This window comes from Artemia franciscana, chromosome 9, assembly GCF_032884065.1.
Source record: "Artemia franciscana chromosome 9, ASM3288406v1, whole genome shotgun sequence".
In the NCBI taxonomy this organism is placed as follows: Eukaryota; Metazoa; Arthropoda; class Branchiopoda; order Anostraca; family Artemiidae; genus Artemia; species Artemia franciscana.
The window spans coordinates 42814185-42827343 of NC_088871.1; the positions used below are offsets into that span (position 1 = coordinate 42814185).

The window sequence follows — 13159 nt, forward strand, 5'->3', positions numbered from 1 at the left end:
ATGTTAAGCGGACAAATCAAGGAGATTTTAATTAAGAAATTAACTCGTGTCGTTTTAGACCATCAAACCAAGAAAAAATCTATTACAGAGGGGTTTATGACCCCTCTTATCCTTAGGGGGTTTATGACTCCCAGACAACTTGTGTTTGATTTTTGACTTGGAAGAATTTGTTAATTTATTTATGTCAAATTTTGTGTTCTTTTTTATCCTGCCAATACACCAAATTCAAAGGGATGTGTTTTTTTTAGTTCTAGAGTATTCCCCTTTTCTCCAAAAAAAAATCAGATATAGTTAAGGGGACTTGCGTTCGATTTTAAATTTGAAAAGCTGCTTTATCTATATTTATTTTGAATTTTGTTCCGCTCATCCAACTTTTCTGTTTTTCAGTTGTAGGGCTTTTATTTTTAGAGCAAGTAATTTGTAGGACAAGTTATATATGTGTTCAGATCAAATTTACTCACACCTGCTAGTAATGCTTGTAATTTGTATGGGCATTGGCCATCTGCATTGCCAATTGGTCGTAATTCGTAGACTTTTAATTAGTCCTACTTGCTTTTCCTTCTTTGTAGTACCAAATGCATATAAATGAAAACATTTCCCTACCCCTGGCTCCATCATTGGTCGATCCGGTAGCTGGCGTTTACCCAACCGGAAAATACACCCCCACGGAAAAGCCTCCCTCGGAGCGGGTGAGAGGGGAGTCTGGAGAATTTTAAGTAGAGAGTAAATATTTAGGAATAATTTCCTTTCAGTGAGGATATATTTTCTGGGGAGGGGTGCTTAAATCGGTCTAACCAGGATTTTCTACGGTTTTTTCTTTGATTGCAAAAAAATATTTAAGTTAGAATTCATGCTCAAAGTTTCACAGTGTTTCTAAGCCACTCCTACTGCTAAGAACTTGCAGTAGCAACAAACCGCCTGAAACCAGTATAGCTACGCGCACTCCACCTCAATCCCAATCTGTTCAAAATCTCCCTCTTTACACCCTCTTGGGAAGCTCCCTTAAATCTTTCTTTACGTCCTCCCACCCCAACTGTAGACGATCTAATTTCCTGTGCAGCCGTAGATGGTTGGCCAAAAAGGACAATTTTTGGCAGTATGTCATCCTTCATTTGAAGAACGTGCCTTAGCCATCTCAACCTTTCTCTCATTATAGGCCTAGAAAGCGGGATTAAACCACAATTTTTGTACAGCCCACTATCATTATTTTACCTCCGTGACCATCGCAGCTTCCTATACTCTAAGCTTGGTTCGCAGACTTATCTTCTTCTTCTTCCATGGGTTTAGTTTCTGAACTGAACTTTGAAAAAATAAAATGTGGATACTAATTCTGTAAATTCGACCATGCTTTTCGAACCTAAAAATTCTGATACATTGCAGAAACCCTTAAACCAAACAAGTTAGCTGGTATTTAACAGTTAGTGGGACTACCTTATTTCATATTAAACTAAGTCTCTACTTCCACAGAGGGTAATTACCATAAAAAAGCTTAAGAGGCTATCGCTTGATCTTCAGCCACCCTATTAAATCTGTAACTCGGCGAACTGTAAGTAAGGACTGAATCGGCTCAATCGTAACTGAAATTCTAAAAATGGAATTTTGATATCAATAGATAAATCGAAAGAATTGACTTATCGGGCGGATTCCAAATATACAACATCATTATATTTAATGTTATTCATCAAAAGATACGAGCCTGATAAAATTTGTTTGATTGAAAAAAAAAGTGAGTAACTCTCCTAGAAGTCAAGGAAGCTTAATTAAACTCACCCCTTCAGATTCAGGATATCAGAAAATCCGCCTGCAGAAGTGTCAAGCTCTTATATATAAAAACGCGGAATTTTGTGTTTTTCGTCAGAAGGAGATCATGGATGGGTGTTTATTTGTTGTTTTTTTCTCGGGAGTGATTGCACCGAACTAATGGTCCTTGAAGATCGGGAGAGGGTGTATTTGAACAGGAATTAAAAGTTCTAGTGCCCCTTTTAAGTGACCAAAGAAATTGGAGCGCACATAAGCCCCCTCCCACGCTCATTTTTCCCCGAAGTCACCGGATCAAAATTCTGAAATAGTTATTTCATTCACCATAGTAAAAAAACCTAATAACTACTCCCTATTAACTATTCTATGGGGACGACTTATCTTATTAACTATGTCTTTGGGGACGACTTACTCCCTCAAAGTCCCCGTGGGAGGGGCTGCAAGTTACAAACTTTGACCAGTGTTTACATGTAGTAATGGTTATTGGGAAGTGTACAGATATTTTCTGGAGGATATTTTTTTGTTTTGTTTTTTTCTGGGGGGGGGAGTTGAGGGTGGCTTAGTTAGAGGATCTTTCGATGAAGGGATTTGTCATGGGGGAAGCGAATTTCAATGAAGGGAGTGCAGGATTTTCTAGCATTTTTTGAAAAAACAATGAAAAAATAAATATGAAAAGTTTTTTCAACTGAAAGTAAGGAGCAGCATTAAAACTTAAAACGAACAGAAATTATTAAGCATATGTGGGGTTCACCTTCTCGTAATACCTCGCTCCTTAGGCTAAAGTAATTTTAGTGATTTTAACTATTTATACTACGGCCTTTGTGATTCGGGGTCATTGTTAAGGAATTGGGACAAAACTTAAGCTTTAGTGCAAAGACCAAGGTATTGACGAGGGGGTGAACCCCTTCACATACGTAATAAAAACATACGAATATAGAAGTTCATTACGTAAGTTAATTCGTAAGTTATGTATATTTTTTACTAATGAAAACATTCGTAAAAATTAAAAGTTTTATTTACCTTTTTAAGTAATTGAAAAATTGGAGGGCAACTAGGCCTCCTCCCGTGCTCCTTTTTTCTCAAAATCTTCCGATTAAAACCATGAGAAAGCTATTTACCCAAAAAAAAATTAATATGCAAATTTCGTTTTTATTATTTATGTGCGGAGAGCCAAAGTCAAAACATGCATTAATTCAAAAAGGTTCAGAAATTACGCGAACACCTGATACTAGACAATTGAAAAAGGGTGAAGTGTAAAAAACATCTGGTAAATATGTTATCCGGGTGGTCTGAATCGTGTCAGCCTTGGGGAAGTAAAAAGAGGAAAATTTAAAAGCTATTTTCTTAAATAAAATAACAGCTGTTAATTGGCTGAAACAATGTTGAACAGGCAAATTTCAAGAAGTAATAGATATTAGGAAGTAAATGAGAAGTTGAAGGTCCCCTGTTTCTCCATATTTGTTTGGGGATTCTCAAATTCTATACATTCATAAATAGTAGCATACAAATGTATCAGGCAATTTGTAATATATAAATGTAAGCGTAAAAAGGAAATTCAAGTAAATATCTTACATGGTTATTCATATTAACCATAAAAACAATATAAGCCGTATTCATTTATCTTTTTTTATTTCCTTCAAATTGAACCAAATGCGAAAAGGAACCATTTTGTCGAAAGGGTAAAATTATAAATTTATAATATTTTGTTCACCAACTCTATGCTATACTTAAAAAGAAATAATAATATATATTTTAACTGAAACGTTGCATTGGTTATAGGAATATTTGCTTGGTTCTTAAAGTTTTTTTTTATGATCTAAAGAGCTTGATTGCCTTTTAAATTTCAGCCAAAACGAATATTCATTTACCGTTTTGGATTTGATGTAGCTTTTTGTAATAATTTTAAATGGTATACAGTAATGTAATAATAATTTACAATAACTTGTAATAAATTACAGGGACAAGAGAGGTAAATTTCTAATCATCTAGATTGAAACTCGTTAAAGAATCTTCAGTCTATGTAGTATCGAAAAATATAATGAAACCAAAAACAAGCAAAAAATAAATACAAATAAATCAGAGATATCCGATAGCTAATATCGACGAAGTATTAGGTCCTAAAACAAGTTGATATTAAAATGAATGCTCGAGCCAAAGATAAAACAAACAGAAAATATTAAAAATAGGCTTTTGGCTACTGCCCCCTCCCCACCTTTTAAATTCTATTGCGTCACCTCTGTAAATACCTGGATGTACGTAGTTTCTTATAATATAGCTCAATATCCCGCTCAACATTCCCACAAAGCCTCAACTCAAAATCCCTCACTGTTTCTAAGGGAGGCCGATATTCCCCCGAGCCGATGTTTCCCCGACAAGTCCCCTCTCCGCAGAATTTCCTCAGGGAATTTCCACCACCACGGAAAATCTCCCTTCCCCGGAAAATTTTCCTTGAAAATTCATTCTTGGAAAATTACCCCGCGAAAACCCCATCTCCCCAAGAAATCCCACTGGATAATTCCCCCATATGCAAAATTGAGCTGCCATAGAAAAATGTACAAAAATAGGTACCTAAAAATATTGGTCAGATGTCCCAAGGCGTAACAAAAGGACCAGATTTCAAAAAATATTTTATGGCAGGGGATGGTTGGTCTCCAGTCACTTTTTACTTTAATTAATTTAAAATACAAAGTTTTTCTGAGGGAAGTAAAGAGCGAATTTTGAAACTTAAAACGAACAAAACTTATTGCTTCACAGCCTATCTGATATATATCAACAAAAGCAAAACAAATAAACCAACTAGTTATGTTTCCCTGTGTTTCTAGGATTATAGAAAACTATTGTTTTACTGAAAAGACAAAATAATATAAGAGTTAAGGTAAAAAAAAAGTATATAATTTAAAGACACTTAAAAGTGTAAAGATAAAGCATTTTAAAGCGTATTTCTTAAAAACTTAAATTGTATATTACTCACTATAGGTATTATAGCTGTTGAGACCAAAATGTTACGTGATAAATAAAGCCAGTATTTCTATATGCTGTTCAATGACAGTGGTTATTACAAGAATATTTAATTTTATGTTCATGTTATTAAGATAGTTATAATTGCGTACTGATAGTTACTGACGTCATAACTGGTATATGACTATAAGCTTTATAGATTAGTTTATTGTTTTCAGGCTACCTACTCACTTTTAACTCCCAAATCAATATTCCTGTTTTTATGCTTGGATTTTGTGTCGTTCGCTTTAAGTTTAAACTTCGCACTTTACTTCCCTCAGAAAAATCTTGTTTTTTTTATTAATTTTTACTCGTTTTTGATTAAAATTTAATGTAGAAAGAATACTGCCGTAATCTTTTTATTTACACAAAATAATTTATGTTTGTTTTAAATTTTTATACCGCTCCTTATTTTCAGTTGAAAAATTATTTTTTTGTGTAATTTCTAATCATCAGCGATCTAGGGGAGATAAGACACCTCTAGAGAATACTGCAGACAACCCTGACAGTTACGAAAAGCTTTCAGTTTACAACAAAAAGTTTATTATCCATACTTTACAAAACAATTAATGTTTAGGCACTGAAGACATATATGCAGCTCCAGTTAAAATTGTACTGCTGTCTTAGCCGTGATGGAAATGTCTTCTCGTTGTGCATTCCCCCAGACGCCAATTTTCCCATTCCCAAGCTGAAATTTAGTTTATCCAAGATGTTGTCAAAACTAAGAAAGACCTGCACAATTCAAGCATCCTCTGAAAGAGCTCAGTTTTCTTTAGTAGATCTTTGGCTTTTTATTGCTATATGGCTCGTTTTTCAGTTTTCTTTGTCATTTTAACTTCATTTGGAAAACAATAGCTCCAAATTTACATCCCCCTCCCACCACCTCAGGATTTTGACAGAATTTTGCCGTTAAAAACCATGAGCTAGATGACCTCTATTCTCTTTTAAATCAACATGCCGTACAAAATACCTTCACGGGACATACTTTAAAAATGAGTGCATCACATTTACAAAATCAATGAAATTGTCATTTTTTAACAATAATCATATAAGAGAAAAAATCGTTATTGAAAAAAAAAACAAGAGAGAAATAATTTGTGAGAAATAATTGGTGTTTCCATCCTACCTTAATTACGTAGCTGATTAAAGAGCTTAGAGGAAGAACATACAGGAGGTGTTTTTGAAAGCCTCCGTTTAAGGATTTTGGACAATAATTATTACAGCAATATCGTTTTATGCTTCCAAACTTCTCTACTTAAGAAATGGCACCAAAAGTGCTTTTTAGTGCTCTATCACACTTACGAATGGTAGAATTGATAAACATCACGTATATAGGAGCAATAGCTTTCAAAGGAATCATTAAATATCACTCTTCAAAGTTCTGGTAACCCACTAGCCTCAGCTTTTCCAGTTTAAACATGGCACCAAATGTCCCGTTTTTAGAGCCATTTGGAATTTGCTGATGGTGGAATTTGTTTGTAGGACGTAGATATGAGCAATATCTTTTATATGAACTAGAAAATATCTGTCTAAGATATTGTGGTAACCTGCTAATGCCACCCCTTGAGAAATGACACAAAAAAGCCATTTTAGTGCCATACGGCACTTGCAGATGGCAGAATTTACAAAAAGTACATATACGTGAGAAAAAACTTTCGAATGAGCCATTAAGAATCTCTATGACGTTCTGGTAGCCAACTAGGACTGCTGAAAAAACAGAACGAAAAAAAAAACGGGAGACAGAACGCTACCGATGCAAAAAAGTGATTTTCATTATTTGTCAAGAAGGGGAACTATGATTTCTTTGTATAAGGTTTTCGACCATGCTGCTTCCAATGATAAGCTTTTCATATTGATCTGACGCCATTTTTGAGGGGTTTCAGACGTCTTTTCAAAATCACCATAAATTTCTTTTTGCAATAAACTTTTACTTTTAAGACAAACCGAAATAATAGTTGAAATTCCTGAGTCAGTGTCGGATGGTAATTTTTTTACTAGGCACTTTTTTCAAAACGTATTTTGAACTTTTGATTAAATTTAATTTCTGTTCAAATGAGCAATTAAACATCTCTCTATGATGTTCTGGGCATTCACTAGCCCTGGTGAAAAAAAAAAAAAAAAAACGGGACAAATCAGTGCTACCCATGCAAAATTGTCATTTCCTTGTTATTCTACGAGGGTGACTGTAATTTCCCTATTCAAGGTTATCGAAAATGCTGATTCCAATGGTACAATGGTACAATTTTTGCCGTTTTCAAGGTTTTTTTTTTATAAATCGCTATAATTTTCTTTTCACAGTAAACTTTTACTTATTATTTACAATCCGAAATAATATTTACCATTGGAAAATATGTTTCAGATGGCGATTTTTTTTCACTTGGTAGTTTTTCTCTAAACGTGTTTCCGATTGTCTATGACCATGAGGGGGAGGTCGGGGATGAGGAGCGGAAGTCTCCTATACGAAATATATTCTGCTCATTTTGGGGTTTACTGTTACTCTTTACTCTCATGATAACATTTTAGATGGATATTTTGGCATTAAAATCCACCCTTTGAGACATCTGCCCCCCTCCCTCCCTACAAAACATCCAGAGAACCCTACTGTAAAGATTTCAAGCTCCCGTCTACAAGTAATTAGAATTATGTATTTTTTGCCAAAAAAAAATAGGTCATGGATTTCTGTTTTTCTTTTTTGTTTCCTTTATGGATGATCGTATCAAAACAAGGATCTTAGAAGATCGGGAAATGGGTTCATTCGAACAAAAGTTTATAGTTTAAGTGCCGTTTTAAGTGACCAAACAGAAAGGAGGACAGCTAGACCTTTCTCGTGTTCCTTTCCCCCCAAAACATCCAAACGAAAAAGTGAGATCGCCATTTTTTCATCATAATTGAAAGCTCCAATAAATATAAGTATGTTTTACCTTGAGTGTCCAAAAATAAAAAGAGCATTCAGGTAAAATGGCGCCCGGGGCAGCTACCCCCTCTTTGAATGGCTTTGCTCTGATGCATGCTAGAAGCCTAAAAATCTGGAGATAGATAAGCACAAACACTTAATTAATCGGTATCATAAAATTGTTGAATGTCTGCATTATATACATTTTATCTCTACCATTGACTTAGTAACTTGGATGACGCTTTTTTAGCAAACGCTACCTATTTTATAGCAAGAATTATTTAATCCTGCAAAAGGTAGGCACGGTCAGATAGAAAAAGGATTTGCAAGGTTCTTTAGATACTGGCTGATGAAAACTGACAGGTTTCTTAATTTTTTTTTTTTTTTGGGGGGGGGGAGGACTAGACAACTGGTAAAACTGTGATAAACCTAATATGCTAGTTCTCATTTGGATTATTATTTTCATACTCATGGCGTTTTTAATTTTTGCACCTGTACAGAGCTTAGCCTGCATAAATGTGGCTAAGATTCTCTGGAATATGTTAGGCCCCGGCTATTTTTACCAAATGATTCTGGAATAATTGGAAAATATATTCATAATTGGAAAATATGTTTATAATTGTTTTCATTCGTGAATGAAACCTCCTATAAAAATCTGCATAGCCTATATACTCTCTGAAATAATGAGTTAATATTATTGTATGCTACCTGAAAAGATCTGGGACCCTATAGACAGAGCCTGGAATGTAGAATATGCCTAGTATATTATTAGAAAAGAGTGGCTTCCTAAAGGATACATTATGTTATTATATCTACAATTTAGGCTGTTGAGAAAGAATCAAGAAATCAGAACATAATTCTTATGGCTAAAGTTTAGCCTATAATAACAGACTATTCAGGTAGTTAAGAAACAAATTTACCTTCTAAGTCAGAATTGAATTCTGAATCCAAATTTAACATTCATGTGTGTCAGAAATGAACTCTCACTGTGCAAACTGTGTTAACTATGATTATTCTGCATATTAGGCCTATAAAGTAAGAATTGTTTTCTTAACATTTCCTTATGTGAAGGAGCTTATATAGGCCTATACCTTAAATTTGGATTCAAGATGCAATTCTGACTGTAGAGGTAAGTTTTTACTGAAGAGATAAGTTCTGGCATATGGAATTCTGTTAGACAGCAACCAGAGGGCAAGGGCATTAGTGTTGTGTCTATCCAAATTCTGACTGCTCATTATAATCTTATGACACTAACTTGGCATTCAGCAGAGAGAGACTGAAACCAGAGTTTTGCTTGGATTCCCAATAGGTCTACTTAGTGCTTGAGCCAAACACAAAGTTCTATCTGAATAATCAGTAAAATTCTAGTTAATTGACTTCTTGCTATCTTGGAAAGGGTTTAGATGAGGAAAATGAAACTTTCAGGGATGGGTCTACATGCTAAAGTATGTCCTGGGAAGGTAATTTAAAGTTCCCACCTTTACTCCTTCTTCCTCTTGAGGGCCCTGAAATTTGCCTACATGACAGGTCTATACCTATTGAAATTTTGACAAAACAACATTTACCTTAATTTTCAGTCACTAGTTGCTTTTTCTCTGCCTTTAGTTCTGAAAATGCAATTCCTGTTATTTGAGTAGAATTTTGAGCCACATCAATGTTTTGTTTTTTTTCAAAATTTAGGAAATGTATTTACACATCTTTAAAACCTTATAAAATGGAATTCAGCAAAGTTATGAAGCTGAAAACAATTTTTTTGTACTTCAATTAAGCAGAAGATCTATTTTGCAAGGTCTCACTTTTATTACACACATACTTTTAAAGGTCATCAAAGGTCAGGGCCCTCTGGAGGGAGGAGGAGTGGAGGTTGTTTCTTCAAAATACTTTCCTGGGACATACTTTAGTCTGTAGATTCATCCCTGAAAGTTTCATTTTCCTAGCCTAAACCCTTTCCAAGATAGCAAGAAGTCAATTAACTAGAATTTTACCAAATAATCTATTGATATAAACATTGCCCATTCTTACTTTATGATATGCTGGAAAATTATAGTTAACACATTTTAAGGATTCTTCCACTACAGGCCTACTTTATCTGTACAAATATATAGCCCAAATTATATATTCCCCAAGAATTTTGCCATCTGCCACTTGTTTATGTTAAATATGCAGTTTTAAACATTATTTTGCAAGGATGAAAGTAAATACATCACCTCATGTTTTTTTGTTCTTTCATAATTCAGTTATTGCTTCTGGGGATAAATCAAATTTTGAGCCCTCAAAGGTGCTAAACCCTAACCTAATTTTAAGAAGTGCCTGAAATCATCCTAAAACAAAAGTGATATCATTTTCAACAGGTTTCTGGCTCTTTTTGAGAATTCAGTAAATATGTCATTCCAATAATTTCACTAGAATAGGAGGGAATAGATCACTTGATTCCTCCTTTATGCTCTTTTGTAATTCAATGATCACCCTTTCTGAAGGAAATTACATTTTGAGCCCTTAATCTTAGAATACTATTGCTTCCTAAAAGTTGCATTATTACCATCTATTTGTAAACTTTGCAACTATGACTTTGAATGCCTGCAAAAAATCAAGGAGTTGAGGTACCAAATATTATTTTGGTACTTACCTGTTAGGTAGTAGCCTACACACACAAGAATGTGGATCTATAAAATCAGACAATAAGCAGTTTATTGCTATTTGTATACACAGACAATTAGCTTCAGCTCAGTGGAAAGCTATATCTTAGTAAATATTTAGTTGGTATTCAGCCCAAACTATGTATATCCTCTTTATCTCCCAATCATCTCTGCTGTTTCAACCCCATGCATGTAGATCCAAATTCTCAAGTGTGTACTGGCTAATAGATAGGTACAGTTTTTTTTTTATCAGTGCATTGACTAAATATAAAAGGAATGCAACAATGGAAGAATTATCATAAATTACTGCTTGGAGCAAATGTAAAGATTTTTCTTCCTTGTAATGCTCTATGATGACTTCTATAGGTTGTTTCATGAAGTTGCTTGCTATATTTGGGTTGATGAGTCAAGAGCTTCTTGATTGTACTCCTGCTGTAGTCATTCTTTGTCAAGATTTTGCTTGAATGCATCTACCAAATCAGCAGCCACTGTATCTTCAGAGTAGATTCTACAAGTTTGTTACTTACTGGCTGAAGAAAAGGCTTATTTATTGGGTTGAAGAGTATTTGTTGAAGATTTTTTTTTGGAATACTCTCTAATCACTAAATGTTCCAGTGGGGACAAGGAGATCAGGAAGAATATTTTTGGAAATTATGTTGCCATATTTCCTCTAGCATGTAAGAGTAATCAACATCAAATTATGTAAATCTTCATATATGTATGTATGAAGATATGGCATTTGTTTGAGGCCTTCAACCACTTTGATTGCCCTTTGCTGAACTCTGTCTATGTTTTCTTGGAGTAGGGTGACACCAGGAACATTCCAACCTCTATGGGTGGGCAAACTAGTGCCTTGTGGAGCTTCATAAATACTTTTGGGTATCTTCTGGAGATAGTTCTTTTGATCTTTCACAACAGTATCAATATTATATTGGACTATCAGTATCATGGACTATCCTATCATCAATAAGTATCAATATTCTAATCATTGTTTATATAAACAACAGAAATAAACAATAATCAACCTCTACTTGATAATCTGAACCATTTTGTTGATAATTTGGCTAAAATCCCAATAGCCTTCATTAGCCTACAAGTCAGTTGATGATGGTTGGTAGCCTACAATCAGTTGATGATGGTGATACAAACTCTATTGATGTGCTGTGACCTAGTTTAAATTTATCCAATATTTCCTATAGACAGAGTGTTTCTTTCCCAATGTGTTATATACTAATGGATGCAGAAAAAAACGCTTAACAAAATAATACCATTTTTGTCTTATTCTGTTTTTTATTAGACAATTACTTTATTTGTGATAAGTGCTATGTCACTGAATTAGTATTGATTATCTTTCAACTGTTTTTTTTTCTTCAAAGTTGTAATAAGTGTTGCCAATATTATGCCAAAATCGACAGTAAAAAGTGTTGGCATGTCTGATGAATTGGGAAAAAGACCTGAAAAGCGCATTCAAGAAAGCCCCTCCAAGTCAGACTGCTGTATGAAATGCCTGACATGCCTTGACGAAAGTTCTAAATGTTTGCAGTGTGACTCTTGCAGCAAATGGACATGTGCTATTTGTTTAAATTTGAATGATGAAGAATTTGCTGCATTGAGCTTGGCTACTAGTAAGGTTGAGTGCGCATGGCATTGTTCTAAATGCCTTACAAGCTCAACAACTCATGCCTCCAGTGTAGCCAACATAATGTCTGCCGTTTCAGCCGCCATGTTGCCATTCCAGACAACTATCACCCAGACGCTAACTGAACTGGTCAATAGTACCATGGATACATTGAAAGCTGACTTCAAACTTTTAAACACTAAAGTGGTTACTATTGAGCAAAACCTCTCCACAAAGTGTGATGAAAAGACTATCAGTTGATTGCCCAAGAAGAAATCAAATCTGCTAATGTCTCAGCCCTGAGTGCATCCAATATTATATGAATAGTTTGAGCTGAAAAGAATTGTGATAGTCGAAAATTAAATATTATTGCACTTGGAATACCAGTGTCTGGTGACCCATCTATTTTTATTCAAGATTATTTAGTGCAGCAGTATTGCATCAATCCTGGCGAGCTAATTAATGTTAGACGTCTGCCATCTTGTCCAAATTCAACCCCAAACCAATGTCCTCCACCAGTAATTTTTACAGTGTCCAATTTCAAGGTTAAGAAAAAAATCCTTCAGAAATTGTTTGAACTCAGAGCGGACATCGATCCAACCAATCCAGGGAGGACCATCTTAAACATAGAGAGCTTGTTCTGCAACTGAAAGAGAGAACAGCGTCAAGTGAAAAAAAATCTTGTAATCAGGAACTTAGAAATCATCATAAAAAACAACGCAGACCTGCTGCAGACTGCAGTTCCACAGCAGGGGATGATTTTGGACTAAGCAGTAATGTTTCTCATCTGGACAGACTATTGTCACCAGATGAGAGTGTAAATAGTTTGTTTGTTTCAGTTGATGATGATGTTTCATGTATTAATGAGTTGTCCTCAAGTAGTTCCCATTTTTTCAGTGCTAATTCAACAGTTTCTTCTGGTGCTTCATCAACTGAGCCTCTTTCTGCTGGTGTATTTTTTGCTAATAAATCATCTCTGCACAGTGCAACCAAAAGTGCAACTCGTCATGCAAATGATATTGGAAAATTAAGGATTCTTAGTGCAAACACTGATGGCCTCTTTAACAAGGTTCCAGAACTCCATCTCCGCCTAGCAAAATAAACAGTTGATATTGCAGCCATATCTGAGATATGCCCCAAAAATGTGAAACAGCCTCTTACAGCCCAAGCGCTTGAAATCAGTGGATACCAGCTCATATCTAACATTGAGTCCAATGCCTGCAGGAGAGGTGTTGGAATATATGTAAAAAGCAGTTT

The 13159-nt window shown here is 34.8% G+C and overlaps 1 protein-coding gene across 1 annotated transcript in view; it reads left to right on the top strand.

Annotated features, from left to right (window-relative positions):
- The first annotated feature begins 7965 nt into the window (after positions 1 to 7965).
- The window catches only part of LOC136031443 (tryptophan--tRNA ligase, cytoplasmic-like), a 71694-nt gene continuing 66500 nt past the window's right edge, over positions 7966 to 13159 (top strand). Inside the window, exon 1 of the mRNA XM_065711036.1 lies at positions 7966 to 8011. The gene's annotated coding sequence lies outside the window, so the exon portion shown is untranslated. The remainder of the gene's footprint in view (positions 8012 to 13159) is intronic.